This window comes from Chiroxiphia lanceolata, chromosome 2 (assembly GCF_009829145.1).
Source record: "Chiroxiphia lanceolata isolate bChiLan1 chromosome 2, bChiLan1.pri, whole genome shotgun sequence".
NCBI classification, from domain to species: domain Eukaryota; kingdom Metazoa; phylum Chordata; class Aves; order Passeriformes; family Pipridae; genus Chiroxiphia; species Chiroxiphia lanceolata.
Window position 1 is genome coordinate 96,740,012 of NC_045638.1, and position 26,689 is coordinate 96,766,700.

Sequence of the window (26,689 nt, forward strand, 5' to 3'; positions counted from 1 at the left end):
CTGTTGTCTCTCCTTTGTCAGTTAAAAAAAATAATAAAACCCCCAGATAAAAATGGAGGGCAATTTTATCACCTACACATCTTTTCCTATATAATTTATCCTGGACGGATGAATAGAAATGATGGAAGTGGTTTAAATGTACAGTGGAGAAGCTGTTTGTCCATCATATGCTTAAGGGAAAAAATAGCAACACCACCCACTGATTATGCAGTCAGTATTATAACTTTACATATACTGCTGTTTGGAATGGATTTAGGAATGACAGTATCATTGTATACCAGTTGAGGATTCATTTTCTGGCTAATCTATAGCTCAGATCATTACTCACAAAGCACAGCTCTGGCCTGGCTTTCTCACTGTGCTGTAATAACAAAGTTAGAGAGTGCTAAATCTAACCAATTTCCACGCAGCATTTCACTGCCTTTATCGTGGCATTAGTGCCACAACTTCAGGGAGGGATGGAATAACAAACGCCCAGTGCTTTACGCCCAGTAAAGCATTGGGCACTTTCAGTTCCCTCTCCTAGGAGACAGACTTGCCCCACAGGTGTTGTCACCTGCTGTTACCCAGCACAGGGATGACATCACGGGGTTAGGTGCTCTCAACAACCTACATCAGGCTGTGACACGAGCTGATCAATTGTTGAAGTGCTGAACTAGACCTGATTTAAAAGGGAAGAAAAGCCAAAACCCAGCATATACCCCAATTCAGTTCTCCGTAGGAAACATGGATATTTGTCAATGAGGAAATGCTCCTGTTTTGAGTGTATGTATGGTGTATGGCCTCCTTCATTACAGGCCAGTGCAACATGGCTCATTTATAACACAGAACAGCAGACACTGTATAGGAAACAGCAAGGGCTGCTACAAACATTCGGTTTAAGAGATTAAATAAAATGTGTTTATCAAGTCATGAGCTGCACATAAAAATAAGAAATTGTACAAAGTGTATAAGCAGTCCATCTTCTAACACACTGGCAGGGTTCAAATAAAGACTTCAACAGTAGCATCTAGAAAAAAAAAGAATTCCAACTCCTTTAAGCATCCTTTGAGAGCTATTTGTCCATCTATGGGCCATGGGCTGTCCTTGCTCTCTCAGGCCACTGGGACAGTTGGTTCCAGACCTTCTCTATATCTGTTAAAGTGCCAGGTGCACCTGAAGGATTTAAAGCATATAGGTCTTTGTGCAGGAAGCTAATCTCTTGAATTTTATCTGTTAATTAACTAGATACCAACTGGAGAGTACAGGTGTTTGGCAGTTTCAGGAGACACACACCACAGAGTCAGCAGCTGCCATTGTATTACCTGAAACTGCCAAATGTTCCTCACCTGTAGCCCTGCACACAGGCCTGTACCAGAGGTTACCCCAATGCTGTGGCTCTCTGTGATGCAATAAGATTTTGATCAGCTTTAGCAGTGGAGGAGGCTCAAATCTCAGACTGATGAGACCCAGCAGATCTAACCATTGGGTTTAGGATGTTGTGTCCCAGCTGTGTTTCTGCCTGAGGTCTGAAATGACAGCAGGGATGCTCCATGGTACTTGTGCCAGTGTCTCTGCTCCCATAGTGCTGGTAAGCCGAGGGAGAAGCAGTCTAGAAATCAGCCTGACTGGCAACATGTGGCAGCAGCAGAGGCCACAGCCCCCAGCTGCCCTTGTCCAAAAGGCAGGGATACATCTCAGGGGTTATGGTATGGTGGGAGGAAGGAGGAGGAGGATCACTCATCTCCTCCATAGACAAACAGAAAGGTCTGCAAGATGACACAGCATCCTCACACCTTATTCCCAACCCTGCCAGGGTCATACATTTGAAGAAGGTCTTGGCAGCCCATGAAAATGGGTGGATGGGAATGGATCTAAATACCACAGCCCTCGTAGCTTCATGTCCAGAAAATGAGCAGCTAGGATTGGCTTCAGATGGAAAAATATTCAAGTTTTAGCACAAAGAGCCTTGCTTCTCTGAGTGCCCCTCTCCCTTTCCCCCATTTGTCTTGCTTGGTTTTGTCTGTGGTGGGGGTTCTGGTCTGCAGGTAGGAGGTAGCTGACAGGTACTGCAAAGGTACTGTAAAGCAGTTCAGGATCTGTTTTCACTGCTATGTCCCAGGCTACCGTTTATCTCCTAGTCACAGCTTTAAGAGGAATGAGTTTAAACATGTCGTAGCAAAGATAATCATAGATGCCTATTGCCCTGCCATGAGCACAGGACAGCTATAGCTGGAGCTGAGAGGAAGCAGTAGTAAAACCCCAAGAGGATACTCAGTGAGCATTCAGGCTTGATTTTTCAAGGGATGCTTAATACAACAGTGCATCCAGCTCCCTTAAATATCCTCTGAAGACCCATACCTCCCGCAGGGATGAGATCTAGCACACACCCACCGCGTTTGTCTGCAGGAGCTGCAGAATGCCTGACGCAGGCACAGCGATGACAGAACAGCAGGGTTCCCTGGTGAGGCCACCAGAGCTGTGAACAGACAGCAAGGTCTCCTTTCACCCCAGCCCCCAGCTGATTATCATGCTCCAGAAAGGTTTTGCGTGTGCAAGATATCTGTAAGGCCTGCTGCCAGCTTTTTGTCAAAGCACTGATTTTTCATGATGTGAGTTACTGCTTTCTTCTAGTAATTATTGATAATGCTGTTGGATGAATTACAGACATTTAAAAATGAATTAGATTGTATGTGTGTCTGTCTCTCCCGTCCCCTTTCTGTTTCTCCACCACAGGATCTACGGCTTTGAAATGTTGATACATATTCATTACAGCTTCTAAGACTTGAAAGGCATAGCTAAAGGGAGAGCTCAGATCAACAAGAATGTGAAAGCAGCAATGAAAGCAGGATACGTGGTTGTAAGCACAATGAGTAAGCAGCATTGGAGCAGTTAGCACGTGGAACGAGGTACCACAATATCTGAATCCTGGTCCTGGTTCTGCTACTATCTCTGATGGCTGCAGTCAGGAATTTGTGGCTTGGCTCCCTCAGCCATAGCATTGACATGGTGATGCTTACCAGTCCTCTGAAGCATTATGCTACGTAAATGCCATCTCAAATTGGTGACAAATGAATCCAGTTATTACCTTTCCTGTCATTTCCAGTTGTCAAAACAGTGAAACCAGTGAGAAATTCTTTGGGGAAAAGAAAAGCCCTGAGCATGTTCCAAAACCACAGGTGAAATCATCCTCTGTTCATAGTGTTCAGAATGGAATCCCAGTGGCAGATGGTGCACACACACTTTTCTACAGTCATGCACGCACTGGCACACATGCTCCATGCTTCCACAGAGACATTTTTTGTTCTGTCTTGTTTTGAAGAGTTCCCAATACAGAAGTTCAAACAATGTAGAAACTTTGTATGTCTCTTTCATACCTGTTCCTATAGTCTGGGATGTGATGAGAAAAGGCAGATGAAAGATGAATATGGGTGTCTTAGGGCTGTTGCAGTGGTGCAGGTGTGAGGAGAAGCAAATCATCTTTGTACCAGTGGGGTGGCATGGTATCAACACTCTGATCTGGCCCTTTTTTCTCCTTTTCCGCTGCACCTCCCTGTGTGCATTTCTTTGACATGAAGGTGTGTCTAGCACCAGAAGACATTTGGCTAGTGGCCTCCATTTAGGGCAAGACAGAAAATCACATTTGGTAGGAATTCAATCATTAATCTGGAAGAAAACCTTCCCAACTAAATTTTAACTACTGAGAAGTTTTAGATTTTAGCAACCTGGCAGTTTTTTGTTGCCAAATCAATGCAGCTGGAGAATTCCCAAGCAGGCCTTGCTGTGACATCTGAGCAGTTCTGCCTCTCCCTGGCACAGCTTCAGAATGCAAAACTGTTGCATTTGGGACATCTTCAAGCTCTTGTGTGAAAGCACAGTTACCTGTTAAAACTCTGCCTAGGCTACTCATTTAGTGCCTTTACAATAAAGACACCACCTGCAATTTTTTTATTTCTTCCTGAGAATTGCTTTATGCTTGTGTTAAATGAGAGGCTGGTGAAAAGTTTCATATTAACAATCAAAGCCTCAGCAAAGAGCAGGTTGAGCAAGGAGCGATGCTTGAATAAGCTTTTTCTGTACAGCTTCTGATGTTAATGTGTCTCAGATTGTATCCCCAGAGATGAGAGACTAGCTTTCACTTTCTAGCCTCTCTGCCAGCCTTGCCAGTGAAAGAGGGAGACAGTTTCCAGCAGTGATGGTATTTCTGACGTGCACTGATCGAGTAGGAACTGGACTGGGACTAAGTTCATTTCCTATCGGCTGACAGCCAGTCAGCACGTGATAGAAATTTGCAGTCCCTGCTGGTGTGGGAGCTGGATTCATATTGGCAAACACCACATGAAAAGGCTGTCTAACCCATTACTAAACTGTTGATGCCAAGACATTTCTCTATCTCCTGTGAGGATTCATTTTGTAGTCTTTATGATGAATAGCCCTTGATATAAAATAGTAGGGGATAAAAAGGTACAAAATAGAAAAAAGCATATACAGGAAGAAAGCATAGCTCTTTGTTTCTTGATTCACAAAGATCCATCTCTGAACTCTGGAAATATGCAGGCTGGATAACGGATGCCATTAGATTTACAAAGGATACCTTCTTTTGTCACCTACACAAAGGTCACATCCGGAACATAGGCTCTAACCATCATGTGTGAAGAGGGATGCAAAGTATGTTTCCAGGAACCCTGACCAGTTGTAGTCCCCAGGGATGCTCTGTGAAGATGAGTAGAGTTGGGACTTATTGTAGTTGAAGCAATAGCCCCTTCTTCCCCTAATGCACGCAGAAGAGAAGTCACATAAGAAACCATCCTCAGACAAACAAACACAAGTCTTACACAAGAGTACCTGGGCTGAGCACTTTGCCAGTCCATGGTAAAGCACAGGGTATGAATTAATACTCTGACTCACTTTATCATAAGTACATCATAGAAAACTCAGTAAACCCATCACACAGCAGAAATCATGTGTCAGCCCCCAGCTCTGCTTTCTTCTGGGTTTCTCTTGGAGTTTTTTCCTCTGCTGTTGCCCTGCAGCTCCCTCTTCCCAGGGTAGAGGTGGCAAGATCTGCTTGCTAACATGAATCTGGCAGAAAGCAGCCAGGCACTTGATAGCATAAGCCAAATTAGTACCATAGGGCAAATATCTCTGTCCCAGTTTTACACTGGGAGCATGGACCAAGTGCGGTGTTAGGTAGGCTATGAAATTTGTTGCTTAATTTACACACACTTGACACTTCAGAGAATATTGAAGGGCTGCTCCTTAAGCTGTTCAAGAAGCATCAGATGGAGTGAAGGAACAGTGGTTTGGAGAGTCAGCCCTGCTATCTAACTGATGGGATGCCTTAGGGCAACACCACCCCACATGAACCACAGAACATGTATTTAGTCATCCTTTCCTGGAAGGGACTAATCATACCCCAAGTGTTACTAGAGACACTTCTTACTGAGGTCGTGCTTGTGGCAGCTGACGCACCCTCATTAACCATCACAGGTAAGTCAGTGGCTTTGACTTACAGTGGCAAGAGAGTTCTGCCTGATGACAGGCTTCTTTAACGTGGCTTTTATCAATGCCTTTCTCCCAAGATAAGGAGACTGTCAGAAAGATATCAGCAGTGGTTTAGGGGCACCTGTTCTAAGTGCTGCTGTTTTAAATTAATAGCAGGACAACCTCCGTTCACATGTCCTGGTGCGAGGTGCCCCAGGAGGCTTAGCCACAAGGACAGTAGTACTCATGACACTAGTGTATGGGCTACTTACAGTCAACTGTATCATGTCCACCAAGTTACTTTCTAAGGATAGATTAGACTCCAAGTGGGCTGCATATTCCCCTCCGATAGGCTACCTGGTCTTATACTGTCTGTGTCTGTCATCTCCCATGGCCAGACCACCCAGGAAAATAAACCACAGTCGGAAGCTTGGAGAGTAGGAGGAGATATAACACTGGAAGTTCTTTCAACCAGCAAGCCATAAAAGGTCTTCACTTTGAGAAAATCTGTGTCTCTAAACAGACAAGAGGTTTCTGTGGATCCATACAGGAGATTCCAGGTGAGTGGCATGCCAAGCGCTGGAGCTGCAGTGGACTGTTACTGTAGATCATGGGTTTCCAGGTCCTAACAGACTAAGTGTGGTAGAGACAAAGGCAGGTACAGACCCTCACAGGGCAGTGCGGGATACAAAAAGACTTAATTCAGACTTAAAACCCCAGTGTGTTTCCTTGCTGATATATTGGAAGAGGTGGGCACATTGAGGATGGAGGAGCAAACTCCAGGCTATTAGTAACAGGGCTAGTATATGCAGGTTATGGATTAAAGGAGCTAGTTGTGGGTTCTATGATATTGTATCACCATGGGCAAAGAGAGGTGGCATGGAGAGGAGTAAAATAAATCTAGCTGACAGGAGTTCATTGCCCATGCTAGAGTGCGTGCATATGCCAGAGCCTGGATCTGTGATACTGGCTGCCTTCCCAAACTAGTGCACAACAAGGCAGGAGAGAAATGACAAAATCTATTTCTGAGATTCTGGCAAAGGTAAACAAATTTTTCCTCAGAAGGGAGAGTCGGACATATTTTTTCTACCTGTTCAGTGAACCACAGAACCAACAAAGATAGCAGTCTTCTCCCTTGGACAGTATCTCTTCCTCTTTGCACTACCACTGCCTGTCTGTGGCAGGCTGGTTTAGAGGCTTATCAATCTGAGCTGAGGGACCAAATGCTCCACTGCTTCTTCTTGATGGAAGCTCATTTCAGCTGTGCAAGAGGAGAACAGGAGGTATCTGATCTTGAGCTGCCTTCAGCCACAGAATTTGAGTGGTGTCTCCCACTCTGTGCATGCTCAGCTCCATACACACACAGTCACCACCCTCCGCCTCAGGAGGCTGCTTGTCCCTACTGGCAAGGGCTGTATTCCGAATGGGTGCAAGAGAGTCTTCTGCAAGTCCCTCCTGCTATTCCACCTCCTGCACACGGAAAATGCCTTCACTAGTCAGGAAGTAGTCTGTAGGGATAGCTATGGTTGCAAGCCTCCTCCATCACTAATGCCCGTTGTCCCTGTGATCCCAGCTACCTGAGAGAATTGAGTCATCTCGGCTATTTCAGATACTAATGTGATGCATGAGGAAGCCTTTAAGCTATGCCCACAGCTCTCCTTCATAATCCAAGATAGGTCTCCTTCCTTTTCTTTTCTGTGGTGCATCATAAAGCTAAGCTGTTAATTCATCCTTATATGTTCTTTAATTCTTCCATATATATAACAGCTGTATCTCTGAATTGCTAACACAAGATCAGTTCTCATTATACTGAAGAAAAAGTATAGGGATTCATTCTCATTTTTAAAGTCGGACAAACAATTCTTATATTGACTGGCTTTGGGCAAGAAAGTCATCAGCAAAGAAGCAGAGGAGCATGACTATCTATCTATGTATCTATGTAATGTGTGTGTGTGTGTCTGTGTGTGTGTGTGTCTGTGTGTTTAGAGCGTGTCTGAAAAATAGAACTCTTCTGTATGCTAATTTTTCCCTTTGAGTTTCCAAGACAACAGTGGTTTCACTCAGTGCTGTCCCCATATAACTCCCTGGTCCTCCCTCTTCAGAGATGACTTCATGGTTTGTAAGGCCACTATTTTTCCCTTCATTTCTGTACCTTTTCCACATGTTTCTAATCACCCACACCGAACTATCCTACCCCTGGTATCTGTGAGTACCAACACACAAGAAGTTAGCCCAGAATAAGCTTAGAGTGTGATCCTGAGGAGAGCATCAGCTACTATGGTGTAATGGCCCCATGTGTACATTCTTTCCCCATGTTTCATGTGGAGTCATTTATCCCATTTTCAAATAAACTATCTCACTTGACTGTGGGGTAGAAGTAGATCCATGGGAAGGTTCTGTGCTGTCACGCTCTGAAGATCGCACTTTAATCTGGGAAACCTTTTATCTGGTATAACTTGTTCTGCATCTGTATCCAAAGGCCTTCAGAGGCATGAGCTCTCCTCATTAAATTTGTACTCTGGGAGGCATCTCAACAACAGATAGCAGTGGTTATGCCCACAGCACGGAATAGGATTTAGCAGCATTTTTCCTAGACTGGCACAGTCACTTAATAGATGTCATTTTTGCACAGGCACATACCAGCAGTCTTGTCACTTCAGTTTGCCACTGCCACTGTTTATGCTTTGCAGCTTGGAGTTTCCTGGTAATACAGCTAGGCAAGGGAAGCCTGCAGGAGTAATGCAGCAGTGCCTATTTCCTTCCCCACTTTCCACTGGGCACATGTCCTTCTATTGTCTGAAGTGCTCGCCTGCTGTGAAACAAACCTGAGGGCTTGTCTTGCTACCCCTTTCCTGGGAAGGTTGTTCTCCAGCCCCTGGGATCTCACCTGTGGGAACATTTTCCCAATTTTCAAACTGTACTCTTCACTATTGCTCATTTCCATAGAGAACATGAGTCCAGCTCCTCTCTTTCTTGGCTGAAAACTCAGATCTTTACTCATTGCACCACTGTCTCCTTCCATGAATCTCCACTTCTGTCCCACAGCAAACATTGTAATGAAAAATCTTGATTAGTAGGGTTCAGGAAACTGCAGCAGGATATCACAGATTTCTAAATACTGCTAAGAGGTAGTGATTCAGACAGTGATTTGAAAGAGGCTTCTTCTCCACCTTTGCTAGCAGCTCTCATTCCTTATCAGTCTAGAAGATCAAACTTGCTCTCTACCTAGTAGGGTGTGAATGCTGGTTAGATATAAGCAAGTGCTTATGAAAGCAGTATGGTTCCTGAGTTGCTATAGGAAAGCACAAGAACAAGATTAAATAGCTGCATATTCTGTGAAGAAGCTGAATTAGGTGTTTCTGCTTATCTTTTTTCCAAGTTTCATGCTCCTGCTCTTTAAACTAAAAAGTAGCGGAAAGACAGATCCCAGGTCCAGGCCTCATTTAGAGCAGCTTAGATTTGGTGCATTCGGAAATCTATCCGAGTTTGATACTTTGCAGAGAAATCCCCTTGGAAATGGATTTTTCCCTCTAGAAAGTTGGAGAAAATGCTCATATTTAGTGTTGAGGTAAAGTGAACAAAAACGTAAGTGTTCTAAGACATTGTCTAAAGATTGTGTATTGCTGTAGAGGTGGAAGAGTGCTATGCAGCGCTGCTAGACACCAGTCTGCCCACTGACTTGCTGTAGGATATAGCACAAAGTGTGTCTCAGTACCCCATCCATGAAATGCCCATGACAAGTCACAGGAAACCTGGAAGATACCATTCATATTTTTAAAATCCACTGAGATCTGCAGAAATTGTTAAAAATGGACAAAATATTTTTTTATTTGGTCTTACTGTTTCAGGAGAGTGGAAATACTGAGAGGATAAAGAGAAGAGATCTATTGAGATGTCCACATTTCATTCTGATCTTGAACTCGGTACATATACCTTTGATTTTTAAAGTCAATGATTTGTGAATTTGAAAACTGTTTTGGGAACCTGTGCTGCCTTAAGCATTCAAGGAGAGCAAGGTTTTGGACTACAACACATACAAGCAAACGCAGATGCCCTTTTCAGTCAGCCACCTCAATTATGACAGTGAATTTCATGTATCCTTCTCAAAAAAAAAAAAAAAAAGAAAGAGTCCTAAAGGTAGCTGGTGTCACACCACAAACAAAGTATTTGGTAATCAGATGTCCTCAGCTATACTGTGACCGTGGTCAGTACAGAAAATCATTCCAGAAACCTTCATCACCCTGAGAGATCCTTGATCTTTCAGCACAATACGCAGGTTATTACAGCTCTCCAGTGTTCCTGCAGAACAGCAAACAATCAGATCAGCCAAGAAGCATGCACATGCTCCTTCAGTTCCCAGAAGTGCTGTATGCAAGACCAACAGCAAAATGGCTTTGTCTACAGGAGCATGCCTCAGGATCACACTTCATAAATCTGTGCCCTAACCTAACTTTGACTGTGTGCGTTTATAAAGTATAGGGGATCAAATACAAAGGAAAAGGCAAATAATAGCAAATAGAAATGAAAAAAAAAATGATAAAAATTTTGAGCACTAGAGAAAGAAAAGCCTCAATCACTCTGCAGCATTATTGCACAGCATGGACCCAACTGATGCAAAACTGCTATATGGGAGCAGTCTAGCTTACCTCCTTTGTCACCCTTGACTTGTAGGGGAATAGCTGAGGAGATCACAAAGGGGACATCCAGATTCTCAGCTTGTCACAAACAGCATGGCACTGGCTATTTACTTGAGATAACAAGACTGTGTATGAAAACACCCGTTCCAGAGAGGGCAAATCCCAATCTGCAGACATTCCTCCTATGAAGACAAGTCATACCTGCTTTCTACAGTTCACAACTTCATATGGAGCATCAGGATTTACAGAGCATTTCCTTTATGTGCTATCAAAGTCAGTTTTCAGGTGTCAGGCTCAAATTTTAAGAGAGCTTGAGATTTTTACATAGTGCTTTAAGGCACTATGTAGAGTTCAAAAGCAGACTAAACTGCCCTATAGATATGAAAAAGCGTGTGTTTTGGCTGCATTTTGTCTCATCACACTTCAGAAGAGGGTCAGGAACAATCCAAGTCCTCTGTCAATTCTGTTCACACCCGACTGTCACTAGCAAGTGCAAAGGTCTTTAACAACACCATCAGCCAAGGGAGGAAACAATGCAGAGTGCAAAATGGCTCACAGTGAGTCACTTGCAGCTACATGTAAACTGGCAGCCTCAAGAAGGAAGCATGTGCTTGTTGTGTGATCCTGAATTTACTACTGTGGATTAACATATTTTTTCCCCTACCCTTGCAATAGTTCACTGTGGGATTTACAATGTCATGTGAAGGCCCTTTTATAAACTGCTGTCTGTAATAGCTGAAACAATGAAAATCACCAAAGACAAGCTGAGTTCTGGCTCAGAATTTTAATACATTTTACAGGTGGGATTTTATATTTGGAGCAGATTTGCAGCAGTCTCTGTTTAGCAATCACAGTTGAAGCTTTCACCCAGATAAACAAAACAGTGTCAACTTTTACACTAATCATCAGTTCATGCCAGAATTTCTGATGTAACAATTACAGATCAAGTTGACATAAGAATTTATGGTCAGCTATCCTTGGTTACATCAAAGGTCCATCTAGCCAGGACCCTTTAGTCCATCAGTGATGGGAAGAAACTAGAGGGTGCCTGTTCTTCAGAGACCAAATATCAAATATATATCTGGAATATCCAGAAAACCATAAAATTCCCTCTAGCACACTGCAACCAGGGTTTCATGAGCCATTGTTGATGTCTTTATAACCCTCAGTAGGTTTCCCTGCCCTAAACTAGTCCAGACTCCTCTGAAGCCAATGAGAGCAAGCATATAGCACCTACAGTGTCTGCAGCAAAGATCTTCACACGTGAACCACATATTCAAAGAACCACACCCTTTTAATGGCTCTGTTTCAGCTGTCAGTTTAATTCAGTGCCCCTGCTTCTCTCACCAGCAAGCAACAATTCTCCACACCATTAGTGAGAGAACAGAAAGGGGCCTGGCTCACTGCTGGGCACAGCTCTCCCAGCAGGTGCAGAAAGACCCTAAACCACTCACATTCATCCCAAAAACAGGACCTCATCTGAGTTCTGAATCAAATCCAAGCCCAAGAGGTGTGGACATTATGAAAGAGTAGGGTCAACATATTTGGGTTCTCACTGCTGCACCATCCTTGTGGATTGATGCCTGCTTCTTTAACCCCCTTTGAAACCCTACCCAACATCCCTGCAGGGACCCAGGGTCCCAGGGCTCAAGCTCATTATCATGAGGGATCCTGATGCCAGCCACTCTCTGTGAAGTACTTTGAGGTTACAAATGAAAAGCACATTAAACTCCATTGTATACTTCCAAGTTAAAAGCCCAAAAGATATCTGCCTTGTCCTGTGATATCTGCCTTGTCCTGTGTCTTCTTTCAGCTCCAACATGCTCTTCATTTGTGCTAAAGGATGTTCACTCAGAGCCTAGGGGGAGACGTACCAGGAAAGCATATTACTAGAAAAGAACTAGTAAATAACAAGAAGCGTGGCACAAATGCTTTAGCTGGCTCCAAGGTTGAGTAGGCTGAGCTGAGGGCTGAGCAGTGAACATATCTCTCCATCTCTATTCACATATCAGCCCAACAGGATCCAGTACTTACTGTTCTGGAATAATTCTAAGCCTGATTTCAGGTGTGGTGTGGGAAGGAGCTAGTGATCAGATGTGCTGAAGAAGCGATACAAACCTTAGCCTGTGGAGCTCAGTTAGTTCTCCTTGATATCACTTCTGTACCGTTAACCTAAGGTTAACTAAAAGTCAGCATAAGGCAATTGTTGGTTGCAAAAGGGGAAAAGGCAACATTCAGTGGGTGTTATCTGTTAGCTTCTCTCACAGATACGTCAGCAGCATCCACACATACTCACATACACACACAGAGCACCTACTTAAAAGGAGGGAGTACTGCGAAAAGGTCAGCAGCTTGTACTCACTCTCTGCTCTCAAGACCAGAAGAAAAACAGCTCACCAAGTCCACCCCCTGCCCCAGAGCAGGGTCAGTATTTGTACAAACTTACCCTAATGATTGTCCTACTGTTCTGAAAAAACCTCTGGTGCTGACAATTCCCGCAGTGTTCCTAGACTATCTAGTCCTGACCTCACATACATTTTCCTTAGCTTAAAAACAGGTCCTAGTGATTAGCTTAACCCTCCTTTACTGCAATTTAAGCTCAATACTCCTTTTTATACCCTCGGTAGAAAAGAAGACTGTTTAATTTCCTTTCTCTGGAAAGCAATTTCCTATATATTAAAAGACTTCTTTTCCTACTGCTTCCCTCTAGACCCAGCCTTCTTTAGCCCGAACAACAATAAATCCTTCTGTCTTCCCTCACAGGTTGTGTTTTCTAGACCTCAGCTCCTTTTTATTCCTCTTCTCTGCTTTCCCACCAAATAGGCTGTCTTTATTCACATGCAGCAAACAACATCGGCTGCAGTGTTTCAGTGAGGCTGTTCCACCACAGAGCAGACCATGGCCTCCCATGTTACACACCTCTTTTTTACAGCCTGATATGACATTTTTTTTTTTTTTTGTGGCAGTATGGCATTGACAGAATATGCATAAGGATCTTCAAATCTTACTGGATGGAACAAATAGTTCGTACGTTAAGAGGAAGAGGCGACAAAGTACAGAGACCAAGTAGAAAAAAAGGCAGAGCTTGTGGACTTTTTTCTTAATCTGGGGGAATTATTATTTCCTTGTACATTTTTCAGGCACAAATGGAAAACATTGTGTTGTATTTTGAACATTGCATTATATTTTGGATGTTGAAAGCCAGGGAGAGATTGACAACATTAAAGAGAAACTCATCGAAGAACAACAAAAATGGTTAAGAAGTAAGAGAGAAAAAAATTAAAAAGAAAGTAATTCTCTATAATTTAATCAAGTGATAATTTCAGGAGAGGATTAAAGGTTTAAACAAGCCTTGAAGATGGAAACACAAGCAATGCAATGGTTTAGAGTATTAAAGGACAGCAAGCAGATGGTCATAGGAAAATGCACTGACATGAAATTAATGAAAATACCACTTCAGAGTAACCTGGGAGAGTGGGATTTTCTAGGCAGTGAAATAATGTCCAGAAAAAGCAACAGAAACCCCACTGCTTGCAGAGCTTGAAGCTAGACTGGACACAAGAAATAATCAGTGGACATCAAAGGAAAGGTCACTGGAGCAATTAGGGTTGAATCATTTTCTCTAGTGTCTACCATTCCTGTTTTCAGGGAAAAAAATATACCGATTATGTGTATTCCAACAGAAAGACCTCCCTATTTTGTTTTCCACTGATAGGAAATTCATGCAAGAGATTTTGGGGTTGTCTTGATAAGCAAGAAAATAATCTGTAGCCCTAGAGCAAGAATCCCTCTTCTGACTTTGGTGGAATTAGGGAAAATCCAACGAAAATTACCTCATGAGGCAGAAAACCTCCTAAGGCAGATGGCAGCTTTTGTGTTATGTCTAATCTTGTCACAGACAAGAAGAATTTGCTACTGATACATCAGCAGCTGAGTAGAGAAAATGTGACAGCAAGGAGGCAGGTGAATTTTGTTCTCTGTTTTTGCTGAATCATTTATTTCCTGTAAGCCGCATTTTCCGGGACGCCAAAATTATCAGCGCATTCAAACTGAATTTGCTAAATAATTTCATGTGAAGTGAGACTAAGGGGAAAGAGGCCATATCAGTAGGGAGACGAGTGGTACACTTCCAGTTCTTATTTCTAAGTTCATTTCCTAAATGAGACAGTAAAGAAAGCTGGGATACACTGAAGCAGGAGCTCCTGGCTACAGCAGGAGAAGCCAGCCACCCTCCTTCCCCAACAGCATCCTCTTGGCCCAGACATAGTATCAGCCTCCAGTACAGAGGGAGTTTGAACCTACATTGTTTTCAGTCTCAAAGAGAAGGACTTAGTCACCAGATTGAGGTACTCTGAACTAGGCTACTGCCAGTCTTTCTGGCTGAGGTTGTCCCACTTTGCACCAACATGCAGAGGAGGAGAAAAATATACATTTTTGTCACTTGGCCCTCTGGTGACAAAGTTCTCAGCAGCAATGGGAACATTAAGTATTCTTGCTTTCCCACAGCTGGCTCTTGTGCTTGCACCATCACATTGTGAACCAGGGCAGGGAAATAGTACCTTGGCCTAAAAATAAACTGCCAAAAGAGAAGCTGTGCTTTTAAAGCCCCATAGATTTTTCAATGTCCTTCAAAACCCAGCTGCCCAAAGACCTCTGCCATCACAATCAGGAACAGGAGCAAAAAGATCGCAGAAGATAGATATAAGACTCTACCAAAGATATGGGGAAAGAGGCATTGCTCTCTCACCACTCAGGAAAAGATGTTCAACCACGGGAATGATGAGGGAAAGTTATAGGAACCCAGAAAATGTGATGACAGAAAAGTGTATGATCCAGCAGGCAGGTATGAAAAGAGAAGGTCTTGTCCTGTCACACCAACAGCCCCAATGGTGCGGGCTGGTGGAAAAGGGTGATGGATTTCACAGGCAATTAGGTATTACACATTTATATTCCTCTTTCAGCTGAGCAAATGGTCTAGCTTTCTTCCAGCTTCTACCAGTCTTCTACCAAAATTCGGTGTGATCTCTGCCAGTCAAGTAAAAGTACTTTTTTGGTAAAAGTGACGAGGAAAATTAGTATTTCCTGAGGAAAACCCCAGTCCATTACTTCGTGTTATATTTATATATATGCAGGCTCACATGCATACTCCTCACCTCCTGACCTGCAGTTAAGACTGAATTACAAGTCACAGGGTGGCAGCAGCCCTTCAGGGACAGGCCAAGCCAGTGCTGTATTACACCAGAGCGCAGAGCACCCTGAACCTGACCTGTCAAGTGTTATCACACTCATCTTCCCGGAGAAAGGCAAGGCTTCATAACTCACATCAGGTGGCTGCTCTCAGGTCCTGTGCATCTATGCCCTGAGCAAATGAGCTGGTTTAGTTTTTGTCACAGGTGTTTTATTTTTTTGGCAAGAACTGCTGGAGTAGAATGCTGTTAGTGCATCAGCAGGCTTGTCACTCCCTCCCTGTCACATCAATCAGAGAGTCTCCGTGGACCCAGGCTGCCTTGGCATGCATCTCGGCACACGAACAGTGGGTTCTTTCCCTTTGCATTCCTCATCCCCGTTGTGAATGAGCAGCCAGGTTGTTCTCCTATGCACTGCAGGAAGGCAGGGGACAGGAGCCACTGAGCCCCACCGTGAGGAGGACAAGCTCGAGGTGTTGCAGAACAAGGGGGTCAGTGGAGCCACATCCTTCATTATGCCTGGATTTGTAATCAAGGATGATTCCAGACAGTAGAGTTAAACCATGCTCCTCGAATCTCAGCTGGAAGAAAATGGATTAGCTTTACTGACTTCACTGAAGCCATGGCAATTTACCCTGGCTAAGCCTCTGATTCTTATCCTGGCCATCAGTTACTGTGTGTGTTTCAGCATACAGCACAAAAGCACCGTTTTTCAAGCTGACCAGGCATCTACCATGGCTCTTTGCCTGGAGGGAAGCAGCAGAGATGAACCCAGGCAGTACCACTTCAATGTCCTGTAAGAAACTGGGGGAAAAGAAAACCCCATGTAACCTCCTGTGTAAAACATCCCCCATCTCCCACCCCAGTATCAGCAGCTGAGGCACCTTTCCTACCAGCACGGAAGGCAGCTCCCTTGGTGAGGGCAAGCCAGCACAGATCCTGGCAGACAAACGATAAACAGTATTGCAGGGAACACTGCAGGGAACATGGGAGGTTGTAAATTAAGGTCTCCCTAATTAGAAAGCAGTCAGAAGCACACAAGCACACACAGATTCCTGGTCTGGGGTAAGCTGCTCTTTACAGGTCACAGTAACATTAAAAGGCAAACCATTACACAGGATGCAGGGGCAGTTCTGAACTGTGACCAAAGATTAACAGGAAATGAGAGAAGATGTCAGGATATGTGTAAAGTGTTAGCACACATTACCTAGAAGGTCCACATGGTTGGGACGCTGTGAAATAGAAATGCACAATCAGCAGGTCAGAAAATTTACAGTCTGAAAGATCTCAGTGGAGTAAATCCCTGTAGAAATGACAAAGGAGTGGAATTATGAAGATCCTACAGTTCCTAGCTGGTAGTTCAGTGCTAAACCAAACTCAACACCTTGGGGGGGAACAGAGGCACACACCTCTGTGGGATTTAAAAAAATAAAAAAAATGGCAATTTTGGCTTCAAGGGCAAAGATGTTTTCTGGGATGTGCAGACACTAGATATTCTGGTGCAGAAAGAAGAGTGTCCTCCCCAGACAGTCCTTCTTGGGCATGCTGTGGCAAGGGAATTACTCTGATGCTGCACCCTTTCCACGTCACACCTCACATTCAGCCCTTCTGGGGACACAGATGCAAAGAGAAGAGAGTAAAGGAAAATTTCTCAGGGGAAATGGCAGGGATCCTGTGACATAAAACTGGCTTGGATAAAGTATTCAAAAGTGTTTGATAGGAAAAGACCGCATAGGACCTAATAATATTCTCTTAATGAGGCAATTTAACTGCCTGTAATTCTGTGTCCTGTGCATTGTGCTCTCCCAGCATAGAAGTTCAAAGGGTTGTCACAACAGGCCCTCAAAGGAGGGTTTTTTTAATGAGTGGGATTTCTTAGAGACTCAGTATGGGGCATATATGCTGAAGAGAAGAGGAAAAAGGAAAATGTAGGATACACTGAAAAATTGGTCATCAAGTTGGATAAGTCACTGAGCCATATTGCTGCTTACTGCAGCACTAAAATCAGTGACGTTCTCCCATAGACTGTGGTCAGTTCTGGTTTAAGAGCAGATGTGATCCAAATTTAGTTTGACATCTTTAGCAATGGGACTTTGGAGGGTTTCATCTGTTCAGCTCCTTCATGAGCAAATGTTTCCTCACTGTGAAAAGACGATAAGGCTTTTCCAGTGTTACTTGAAGGGAAGACCTGGATTCAATTAACTGGCAGAGAAAATGCTCTCTCTCTCTCTCGCTCACTCTCTTTCTCTCCCTCTCTCTCCTATTTCCTTAAGATAGTGTCTGTCCTTACACATGAAGGTCGTCCATAGAATAAGTCATGGGAAAGGTACAGAGCAAGGGAGGCTCATGCTGTGGTGGCTGCCGCCCCAATAACCTCTGCAAACACAAACATCAATTGTGCAGAGAACAGTAACTGCGTTAAATAGGTTAAAAAATAAAGCCTGGTTATTTAATTTAACGTACATGCTAGGTGGGTCAATATCTATCACTCTATCCCCATCCTTCTTTCCCACCTCTCAGGTCTCTAAGGGCAGAGTTTTAAGTCCCATCTGAGAAAACAGGGCATGCTTCATTTAGTAGCACTGCAGCAGGGCTACCGGGGAAGTCATGCTTCTGATGAGACATTAAATCAAGGTAAACACTAATCTGATGGACATCACTGCTTAAGAAGCACAGGGAGAAAAAAGTAACAACATTTTCATGGCTCTTGTGCTTTGACCCCTCACTACAGTATGATTCCAAATGTATATGGAACAGTAGTGATCAAGTTTTCTGCCTTCTTGTGCTTCTTTTTTTTTTTTTATCATTTACTCTAAGGGACGTTTATTGTGAAGAAAGGGGTTCTGTTAAACAAAATCCTCTTCAACAAGAGCAAGTAGATATCGTCCCAAGACCCTATTTAGCATCCAAGTCACGAGACCATCCTATCTTCTTTGCACCCCTTTCTCCATTCCTACTTGCCCTACAACCTCCTCTTGCCTTCCACTGCCTCAGAACACATGTGCCCCCCAAACCCCATGCCTCAACTAGCCATTTTTCCTAGCTGGTGATTTCAAATCCCACTAGAAGGTCTGCAGCTCAGGTCTGGCTGAACCCGCACAACTGCACAACAACTTATTTCTTTCAGGGTCAAGAAACAGCACAGAAGACAGCTGCAGTACTTAGGCCTATTCTTCCTTCTTTCCCAGCCAGCCCCCAAACCCTATCCATGCAGAGGCATGATTTTCTGTTTGAAATAATCATGATGTACCTGGTAATTGCTGGAATTCCTGAGAGTATTGGCTTAACAATAATTCTCTCTTTTTTCCATGCTTTACACTAATTCTTGTTTAATAAAATTGCTGCTCTGTGAGAGAGACTGAGCTGTCCCAAAGACCAACAAGGAAGGAAAATATTTACTGCCTTACAGAGGCTTCATCACTTTCTTTAGGTGTGAGCAAAGAAAGCAGAGACTAGCAGGTTAGGTATTGTCTGGGTAAATAAATAACAAATTACTTGGGTTGTCCTCTCCAGTTTCCCTTGTTTTCTGTAGAAAAAAAACAACACACACACACAAAAAAAACCCCAAAACCAAACCAAAACAAAAAAAAAAAAAAAAAAGGAAAAAAAGCCCAACAATACCCCAAACCAAACAGTAATTCAGTCCAATTTTTTTGTGTTTTATTACAGTTCTCAGGCAAGAAATCACATTCAGCAAATTCTGTAACTTATCGTGCCAAAAGTAGAGATGAAAACATTGCAATAATTAGTCCTCTGCTTCATTTAGTCTTAGATCCAAAGAACTCTTCCGATAGGCTTTGCTGTCCCTGGTGTGGTTCTCCTCTCACTTTGATACCAACAGGTGTCATGGTCAAAATATGCTACACAGACCATGATTACTAGAACCAGCACCATTGCACTGGGAGGGAGGGGTCTGTGAGTTCACAATGGGGTGAAGAAATCAAATCCAGAGCCAGTTTGGTCCTTGGGGATGGCTGCAAGACGAAGGCAGGCTACTGCACAGGGTCCCATCTCTGAACAGGTACGTGTGCAGTGACAGGGCACAAGCCCTGCTCTGGCATCATATGGGACAAAGGCTCACGTGAGACTGCACAGGCCCAGTGCAGGCACAGCTGCAGCCTCTCACAAGCACCTTCCCAATCGTGGGCACTTTCTTCTAAGGAGCTGGGAAGAAGGGCCACTTCCCCTCATTCTGCCTTCAGCATGTGGAATTAACAGACTAAGCTAAAGCCAAAGCTACTGATTTCATTAGATTTACACTAGGGATGAGTTTCTCTCTGCATACCAAGCAAGTCATTGTACATATTTAAAAGTTACTTTTGAGTAAGTCTCTTCAATTACCTTCACAACTCCCCATATCCCTAAACTACTTGGATAAGCCGTATTAACCTCTGAAGAGCCTTAGACTTGCTCTTGGAGCGTCTCTATCTGGCTTTCACCCTCCACTGGCTGTTTCCCAAGTCCCAAGATTCCTCTCCTTGAAATCTTGCAGATACCACAGGTTCATTCATTTCCTGAGAGCCTCTCTCTGCTGGAGCCCTTATAGCTCATACCGTAATTCAGCCCTATTTTTCCCTTTTAACTTATCCTGCAGGGGACCTTCATCTGTACACTGCAGGAACTCTGAGATATCTTTCCCCATCCTAGACCTCTCCAGAATCTTCATTCTTGTGTCTTTGTCCCCCAACACCTCTTTAAGGTTGGTTTACATTCATCAGGCTCCATGCCAAAATCTTCCCCATTACTTGTGTTACTAAGCCTTGCTGATAAGGCTTCTGTCCTTCTGTCACCTAAGCCAGACACACAAGAGTCACCCTGGACACTCCAAGTGTAGAATGTGACTGATTTCTTTAGCAATATCCTTTATCCTTTGCATCTGCCACTTTTAAATCCTTCTCAGACCCTTCTTGGACTGTTATTTGCAGTAATCTCCCACCTTCATGATGAATTTGTAATTTTTTCCATCCTTCAGTCATCCCAGTTTCTTTGAAGGCCTGCTCCATGACATCCAGCCATGCCCTACCAGTGCAAGATGGTGTCTAGAAGAACCAGGATGTCAGATAGGAGAGAGCCTGGTGTGATTCTCTGACAAGCTGGAAAAACCACAGAGAAAGTTTATTAAACCCCTGAGAAGTCTGGGGAGCTTTAAACATCTCTCTGGTGACTCCTCTGGCCTGACTGAGCAGTCAGACATTCGACTCAGGAAAAGCACTGAGCAGTTACCTTGGGATCCATGCCCAGGTCCCTCAGGACAGGGGTTGGCTGAGATGTAGGTCCAGGGACACCGACATGTAGAACTCACACGCCTCCTCATTCTTACTTGCCTCTGTCTGAGAAGGATACTATGAAATGATTTTTGCTGGATTATTTAGTGCTGAAGAAATCTTTTCTGACAGGTTTGCAAGAGCAAACTTAACATACACACTCCAACCCTACAGTTATCCGTCCCTTAGAGACTCAGGTGCCTTTCAAACATTATGTGTATTGGTGCCTGACTTTGTACAGATAACAGAAGAGCGGACTGAATGTGAGCGAGAGCATTTTCACGCAGATCTGCATGACCTGAACCTGTTCCCCCCCCACGCCTGTGCAGGCACGCTCTCGAAAACAAAAGCGCGGGCCTATAAGTGTCCCCTCTCTCAGAGCAGACACACCCATGCTCCGCTTCGCGTCTCCCCTCCCAGCAGTTCCTCTCCCATTCACATTCGTAGTCATGCCCACGGACACACTCTCTGCACACAGATCCGCTCCTTTTCTCACAGGCACACCCACTCCATCACATGCGCTCTGCCTTTGTCTTGCCTTTCACAGCCACTGCCGCTCTTCATCTCAAAACTACCACACCCCACCCCACCCCCCCTCCCAGACAGATCTTCAGCTTCCAAGATGAAAGGAGCTTTTCATACCTAGGAAGAAAGGTTACCGCTCCTTTTGAAAACTAATTTTTTTTTTTTTTCTGATGAGCCACGGGAAGGGAGAGACTGGGGTCGCTTTACGGTGCAGACACTGTGCCCATGGTGAGGCGGTCCGGAGCACTTTTAGCCTGCAGAATAGCAGCAGATCCTCTGGTGAAGGATCAGGATTGCCGTTCATTAGGAGAATAACAAAACAGCCTGAAAGCTTCATCACTGCACTGCAGCAAGGAGTGAGCAAAATGGGGCTTCGGAGCCCTTTTCCACTACGAGAGAAAAATCGTGCCGGTATTGCCTCCCAAGGGCTGCGGATGCGGTTGCCGTAGCAACGCTACATCTGAGTCAGAACTATTAAGGATCACCATGGCAACAAGTGTCTCACTTGCCATTTCCAGAGAGCTGACTGGGTTTGGACTGGAACCATCACACCACAGGAAAGGGGCAGGGTGGGAACGATCGCCCTACGGGTCCCGGGCGGGGGTAACTGCTCTTGAGCCCCCCGGGCCACATTAACTTCGGGGTACAGCCCTCCTACAGCCCGAGTTCCCCGTCCCGCCATCACCAGGTTCGATGGAGCCACAGCGTTGGTGCAATGGCCTCTGCACTCGAATTCGAACGTGGTGATATCGTGCCCCACGCCAGACCTCCAGATGAGGCAGAGGCAGGGGTCAGGGTGTTGAGCTGACCCTCCCTGCAAAGCCTCGCAGATAAGCAGATTTTTTAACCCGTAAACTCCAGACAAAGGAGGAGACAAAGCTCCCTGTTGTCTGCCGGCTTTCACCCTCCCCTCCGCGCAGGAGCCTTCATGCTCCTGTGAATATTGAGCGGAGACAGAAGCCCCGAGGGATTTGCATTTCACGCTTGCCAGCAAATGAGCAACAGGAAGATCACACCGAGACCCCGGCATGGTGCTATTACCAATATGTGCGCTAGTCATACACTCACTGCAGAGCCTGGAATTGCTCCTTTCTCTCTCTCCTCCTCCGTGGAGAGGGAGCAGGCGCTGTCTTTGTGGTCACAGTGTCAGTGCTGTTTAAAGGCAGGTGCCCTGGGTCCTGCATTCAGAAGGGCTGCCGAGGCCGGGGCGTAGCAGATTGATGGTGTGGCAGAGCAGACCTCCTCCGTGCGTGCCGTGCCGTGCAGTCAGACACACACCTATGTGCAGAGAATGGCTCTGCATCTTGCACAGCGAGGTGGGTGTCACTGCTGCACAGACTGGCGGTTCAGGTTCATGCAGGCAGCATGTAGAGGTACTCTGGAAATGCACACAGAGCTTTTAGCACCACCATATTTCCCTGTGGGACACAGGGTGAGAGGGCGCAGACTCTGGTCTGCAGGTGCGGAAAGAAAGCATCCCCGAGACATTTATGAGTAGTTCTTTTCCCAACTATGGACAAAGTGATTCTCACCAGTCTCCTGCTGTAAGACCGTCTGATATGCCAGCAACACAGCTCTGACAGAAAATATATGAAAATCTCAGGTTTTAGTTCATGCAAGCTGTTAAGCACCTCTAAGTACCTGGACTTTACCTACGTGCCTTTCTTTCTCAGCACTCAGTTTCTGCCCTACCCTCCACACAAACACAACCCCCCCCCCCCCCCCACATGACATCTTTACACCAAGGAGTGCTTGTTTGAAAACATTCCCATTTTGGAATAGATCACCTACAAGGCAGAGGAAGCATAGTTTTATGTGATAAGGTCTACTGAGATGTATGGGGTCTCCTACCCATTCATTAGGCTGGTAGGAGTGCCTGCATGTTCCCACATCCCTCTGGCCTGTGTTCAGGACAACATCTATTGATAAGGTCTGCTTTTAAAGTCTGCATCCTTCAGAAACCATCCAATCCAGATGTGTCGGAGCCAGATGTGTCAGCAGGTCTAATGACCCCCCTAATGACTGGGACTGTGCCATGTCGTCTTTCATTCTGTTTTGAGCCAGGGGGACAAACACAGCCCGGGATGTGGAACACTGCTTCTTATAGGACCAGGATTTGTGATCCTGGCACCCCTTGTGTTACTTTTTCCCCATGTTTAGACAGCTCTGGCAGGTTCAATGATCTCTCTCTTCTGTTACCAGAAAAGAGCACTGATACTCTTCACCCCTTCCTCTTACTCCTCCTTGCATCATCCTACCTCTCTTAGTTTCGGTGCATCACCCTGCCAGTGGCTATGGCACACCACTGACACCTGACAGGCTCAGATAAACCTGCTCCACTAGAAGGACACTTTTTTTTTCTTTCTTTTTTTTTTTTTTTCTGAAAACATAATGTTTCAGGAAACAGGAGGCAGAATGACATGCTTGTTGCTCCCTGTTTGTCACTACTGAACCTGCCTTTACCTTTGAGCTCTTTCAAGCTGAGTGGTAAGGCAGCTCCCTACTGGCAGCCCTCTTGCCTGGAGCTGTTGCAATTTCACTGAGGTATCTTTTGAGATATATTCATGCTGTGGTAACTAAATTAACAGAGCACTGGCACAGCCATAGCTGCTGTGGATCAGAGCACTTGTTGGAAGGATCAGTAACAAACACTCTCCTGCAAACAGGTAGACTCCTCTTCCACTTGGGACTTTGAAAATGGGTGAGTAGGGAGCATTTGCACTCACAGTTGGCACCTGAAATAAATATGAAGCAGATCTTTAAGGTCCTTGAAAGACTGCGGCCTGCTTTCCTCAAAACAAGCTATAGGAAGAAGCAAGGTGGGGGTCGTGGTAGCCAGGGCACGAGGGGATTCCCATCTTCCACACCATTTGACTCCATGTTTCTTCAGTGCCATGGGCCAAACCAAGCTGAGTGAAAGTTGCCAACTGCTTTTCCCTGAAATAATGGGAGATTACTTCTGAAAAAGAAATGCCATTGTAAAGCTTGCCCCCACTTCTCCTGTCTCCAAAAAGATGCTTAGCTCCTGGTTCTTTCTATTTTCTGATTTTTAATAAACTTTTTTTTCTGAAAAAGATATTTGTTTTTCTCTTACAAAATGGGGAGGAATAGAGAAGAGTACTGATGAAAAGGTGATGCCTTGTTCTTGCCCCCAGCAGCAGTGCCATCCTGCTGCCAGGGAGTGAGCAGGGAACTGCGCCATCCCTTCTATTTCTATAGCCATGCTGGCAGAGCTCTAGGCTTGGATTAGAAGTTTCCAGCCCTTCCCTATCCAGCTTTTTCACATTAATTAATTCATTTTTTCATTAATAGATGGCCTGCACACCACTGGCAGTAGGGCTGATGCATTCCACATATGTGCAGATACTTGGTTTTAGTTTTGTTTTTAAAAAGCCCACACCAAAAACTCTGCCTCAAAAAAACCAAGAAAATAAAAAGCCTTATGATGAGATTTTTCTCTCCATTCTCTCTACAGTGGTGCAGGGGGACGGGAATGGGGGTTGCAGTCGGTTCATCACACATTATCTCTGCTGCTCTTTCCTCCTCAGGGGGAGGACTCCTGACACATTCAGCCTCCAACTGTGAGGTCTCTCCCACGGAAGACAGTCCTTCATGAACTTCTCCAGCATGAATCCTTCCCACAGGTCGAAGTTCTTCACAAACTGCTTCAGCATGGGTCCCTTTCACGGGGTGCAGTCCTTCAGGAACAGCCTGCTCTGCTTTGGGTCCCCCACAGGGTCACAAGTCCTGCCAGCAAACCTGTTCCAGCATTGGCTCCTGTCTCCATGATGCCTCAGGTTCTGCCAGGAGCCTGCCCCAGCATGGGTTTCCCATGGGGTCACAATGTCCTTTGGGCATCCACCTGCTCCACCGTGGAGTCCTCCATGGGCTGCAGGTGAATATTTGGTCCGCCCGGGATGGCCATGGGCTGCAGGGAAGTCTCTGTTCCAGCATCTGAAGCACCTTCTTTTCCCTCTCATTTACTGACCTGGGTGTCTGCAGACTTGTTTCTCTCACATATTCTCACTCCTCTTTCCTGGATGCTGTTGCACAGTAGTTTTTTCCCCACTCTTGAATATGTTATCCCAGAGGAACTACTGCTATCAGTGATGAGCTCAGCTTTGATTGGTGGTAGGTCCATCTTGGTGCTGCTGGCATGGGTTCTATTGGACATAGGGGAAGCTTCTAGCATCTTCTCACAGAAGCCATGCCTGTAGCCCTCCACTATCAAAGCTTTGCCACGCAAACCCAATACAAACAGTTACCTGTGTCATCATTAGTCCTCAGAGTGAACACACCTATTTAGTTGATCAAGGCCATTCACAATTCACTTTTTGTCTGAGATTTCATTTCGGGTCATCTTTCTACTGACAGCTCTGTGTCTAGTAGTAGCACAAAAGGCTATTCACATCATTCTTTAAAGATCAGTGCATACTTGCTGATGTAACAGACCTATAAAACACCATCTTCTTCCATTTTAATATGAGGAAGAAAAGACCAAGCTCTACTCAAAGTCTCAAATTACTTCATGATAGATTTAAGGCCAAGCAGCAGGTGATAGATTTAAGGCCAAGTAGCAGGTGACAGATTTAAGGCCAAGCAGTAGGATTCACCCTTTTTCTCTCTTCAGACAAAAAGAAGAAATTGGGGTCAAACAGTGACTGACTGTGGACCCTCTCCTGCTCCCCTGCTGCAGGCAGCTGTAGCCACATGTGCAGCCCAGAGTGTGTGACGGGGCAGTGCTGCTTTGTGCAGATGTTTTTAATATTGATACAAATATGTGGCAAATTACCGTCCTCTAATGACAGAATGAGGCTATTCTCACTTATGAGTCACCTGTTTTTTCATATGTATTCTCCATGTGTTTGCTGTCTTGTATTAGAGGAATAACAGCATACCCGCTGGCCAGAAAGCTAAGTGCCTCAAAATAGCACTGCCTTACTCAGTGCCTACTGCTCTTTCAGTTGATCCCAGGCCCTTTTGATGAGCTGGAAAACACTGGATTGTGTCTAGGGGTATAAAAAAGCAGTTATCTCCCACCAGGTTTGGTATCTGGATCCAGAGTGCAAGGGCACAGTGGGCTGGGACAGCAGACATGGCACTTCATCTCTCCTGCTTCCAGCTGGTTCATCCCATGTACGTTTTCCTTGCTCAGCTCCTGAGAAGAAATTAAATACCACAGGGAGCAGCTGGCATTCTCCCACTCCTCCACGGACACAGCCACTAGACAAGCAATTTCATGTGCCCACACAGGGACTGAAGGAGCTGCACCGAGGCTTGGTGCCATGGCTTGGCCCTCTCTGCATCTCTGAAGCTCATCTTACCTTCAGGTCCTGCCCAGTAAAAGGACAACTTTATAGGGACATGGAATAACTGTAGCACAAGCCCTAGCCAGCTGTGTAGACCCGACTCAGGTCTGTCCTCTTCTCTCTTTAGTTGATGCTCAGCCCTATGGAAAACTCCTTTGACACAGGGATACTCCTGCCCTGTGTTTGGACTCCAGGGAGGTTGTTGTCAGCTCCAGGATTCCCATGTACAGGGATCTTTGCACACAGGTTTCTCAGACTGGACTCTAGGACTACAATGAATCATGACTATTAGGTGTCAGATTTTT

General features: G+C 45.0%; 2 long non-coding RNA genes across 2 annotated transcripts; both read right to left on the reverse strand.

Moving 5' to 3' along the window:
- Positions 1-10,869: 10,869 nt before the first annotated feature.
- Positions 10,870-12,273, reverse strand: LOC116783082. The gene is made up of 2 exons (XR_004355461.1): positions 12,219-12,273; positions 10,870-11,958 (listed from the first exon to the last, which is right to left on the reverse strand). It is a non-coding gene; the product is annotated as an uncharacterized LOC116783082 (long non-coding RNA).
- Positions 12,274-19,528: 7,255 nt separating this feature from the next.
- Positions 19,529-21,450, reverse strand: LOC116782797. The gene is made up of 3 exons (XR_004355356.1): positions 21,193-21,450; positions 20,510-20,628; positions 19,529-20,379 (listed from the first exon to the last, which is right to left on the reverse strand). It is a non-coding gene; the product is annotated as an uncharacterized LOC116782797 (long non-coding RNA).
- Positions 21,451-26,689: the final 5,239 nt, after the last annotated feature.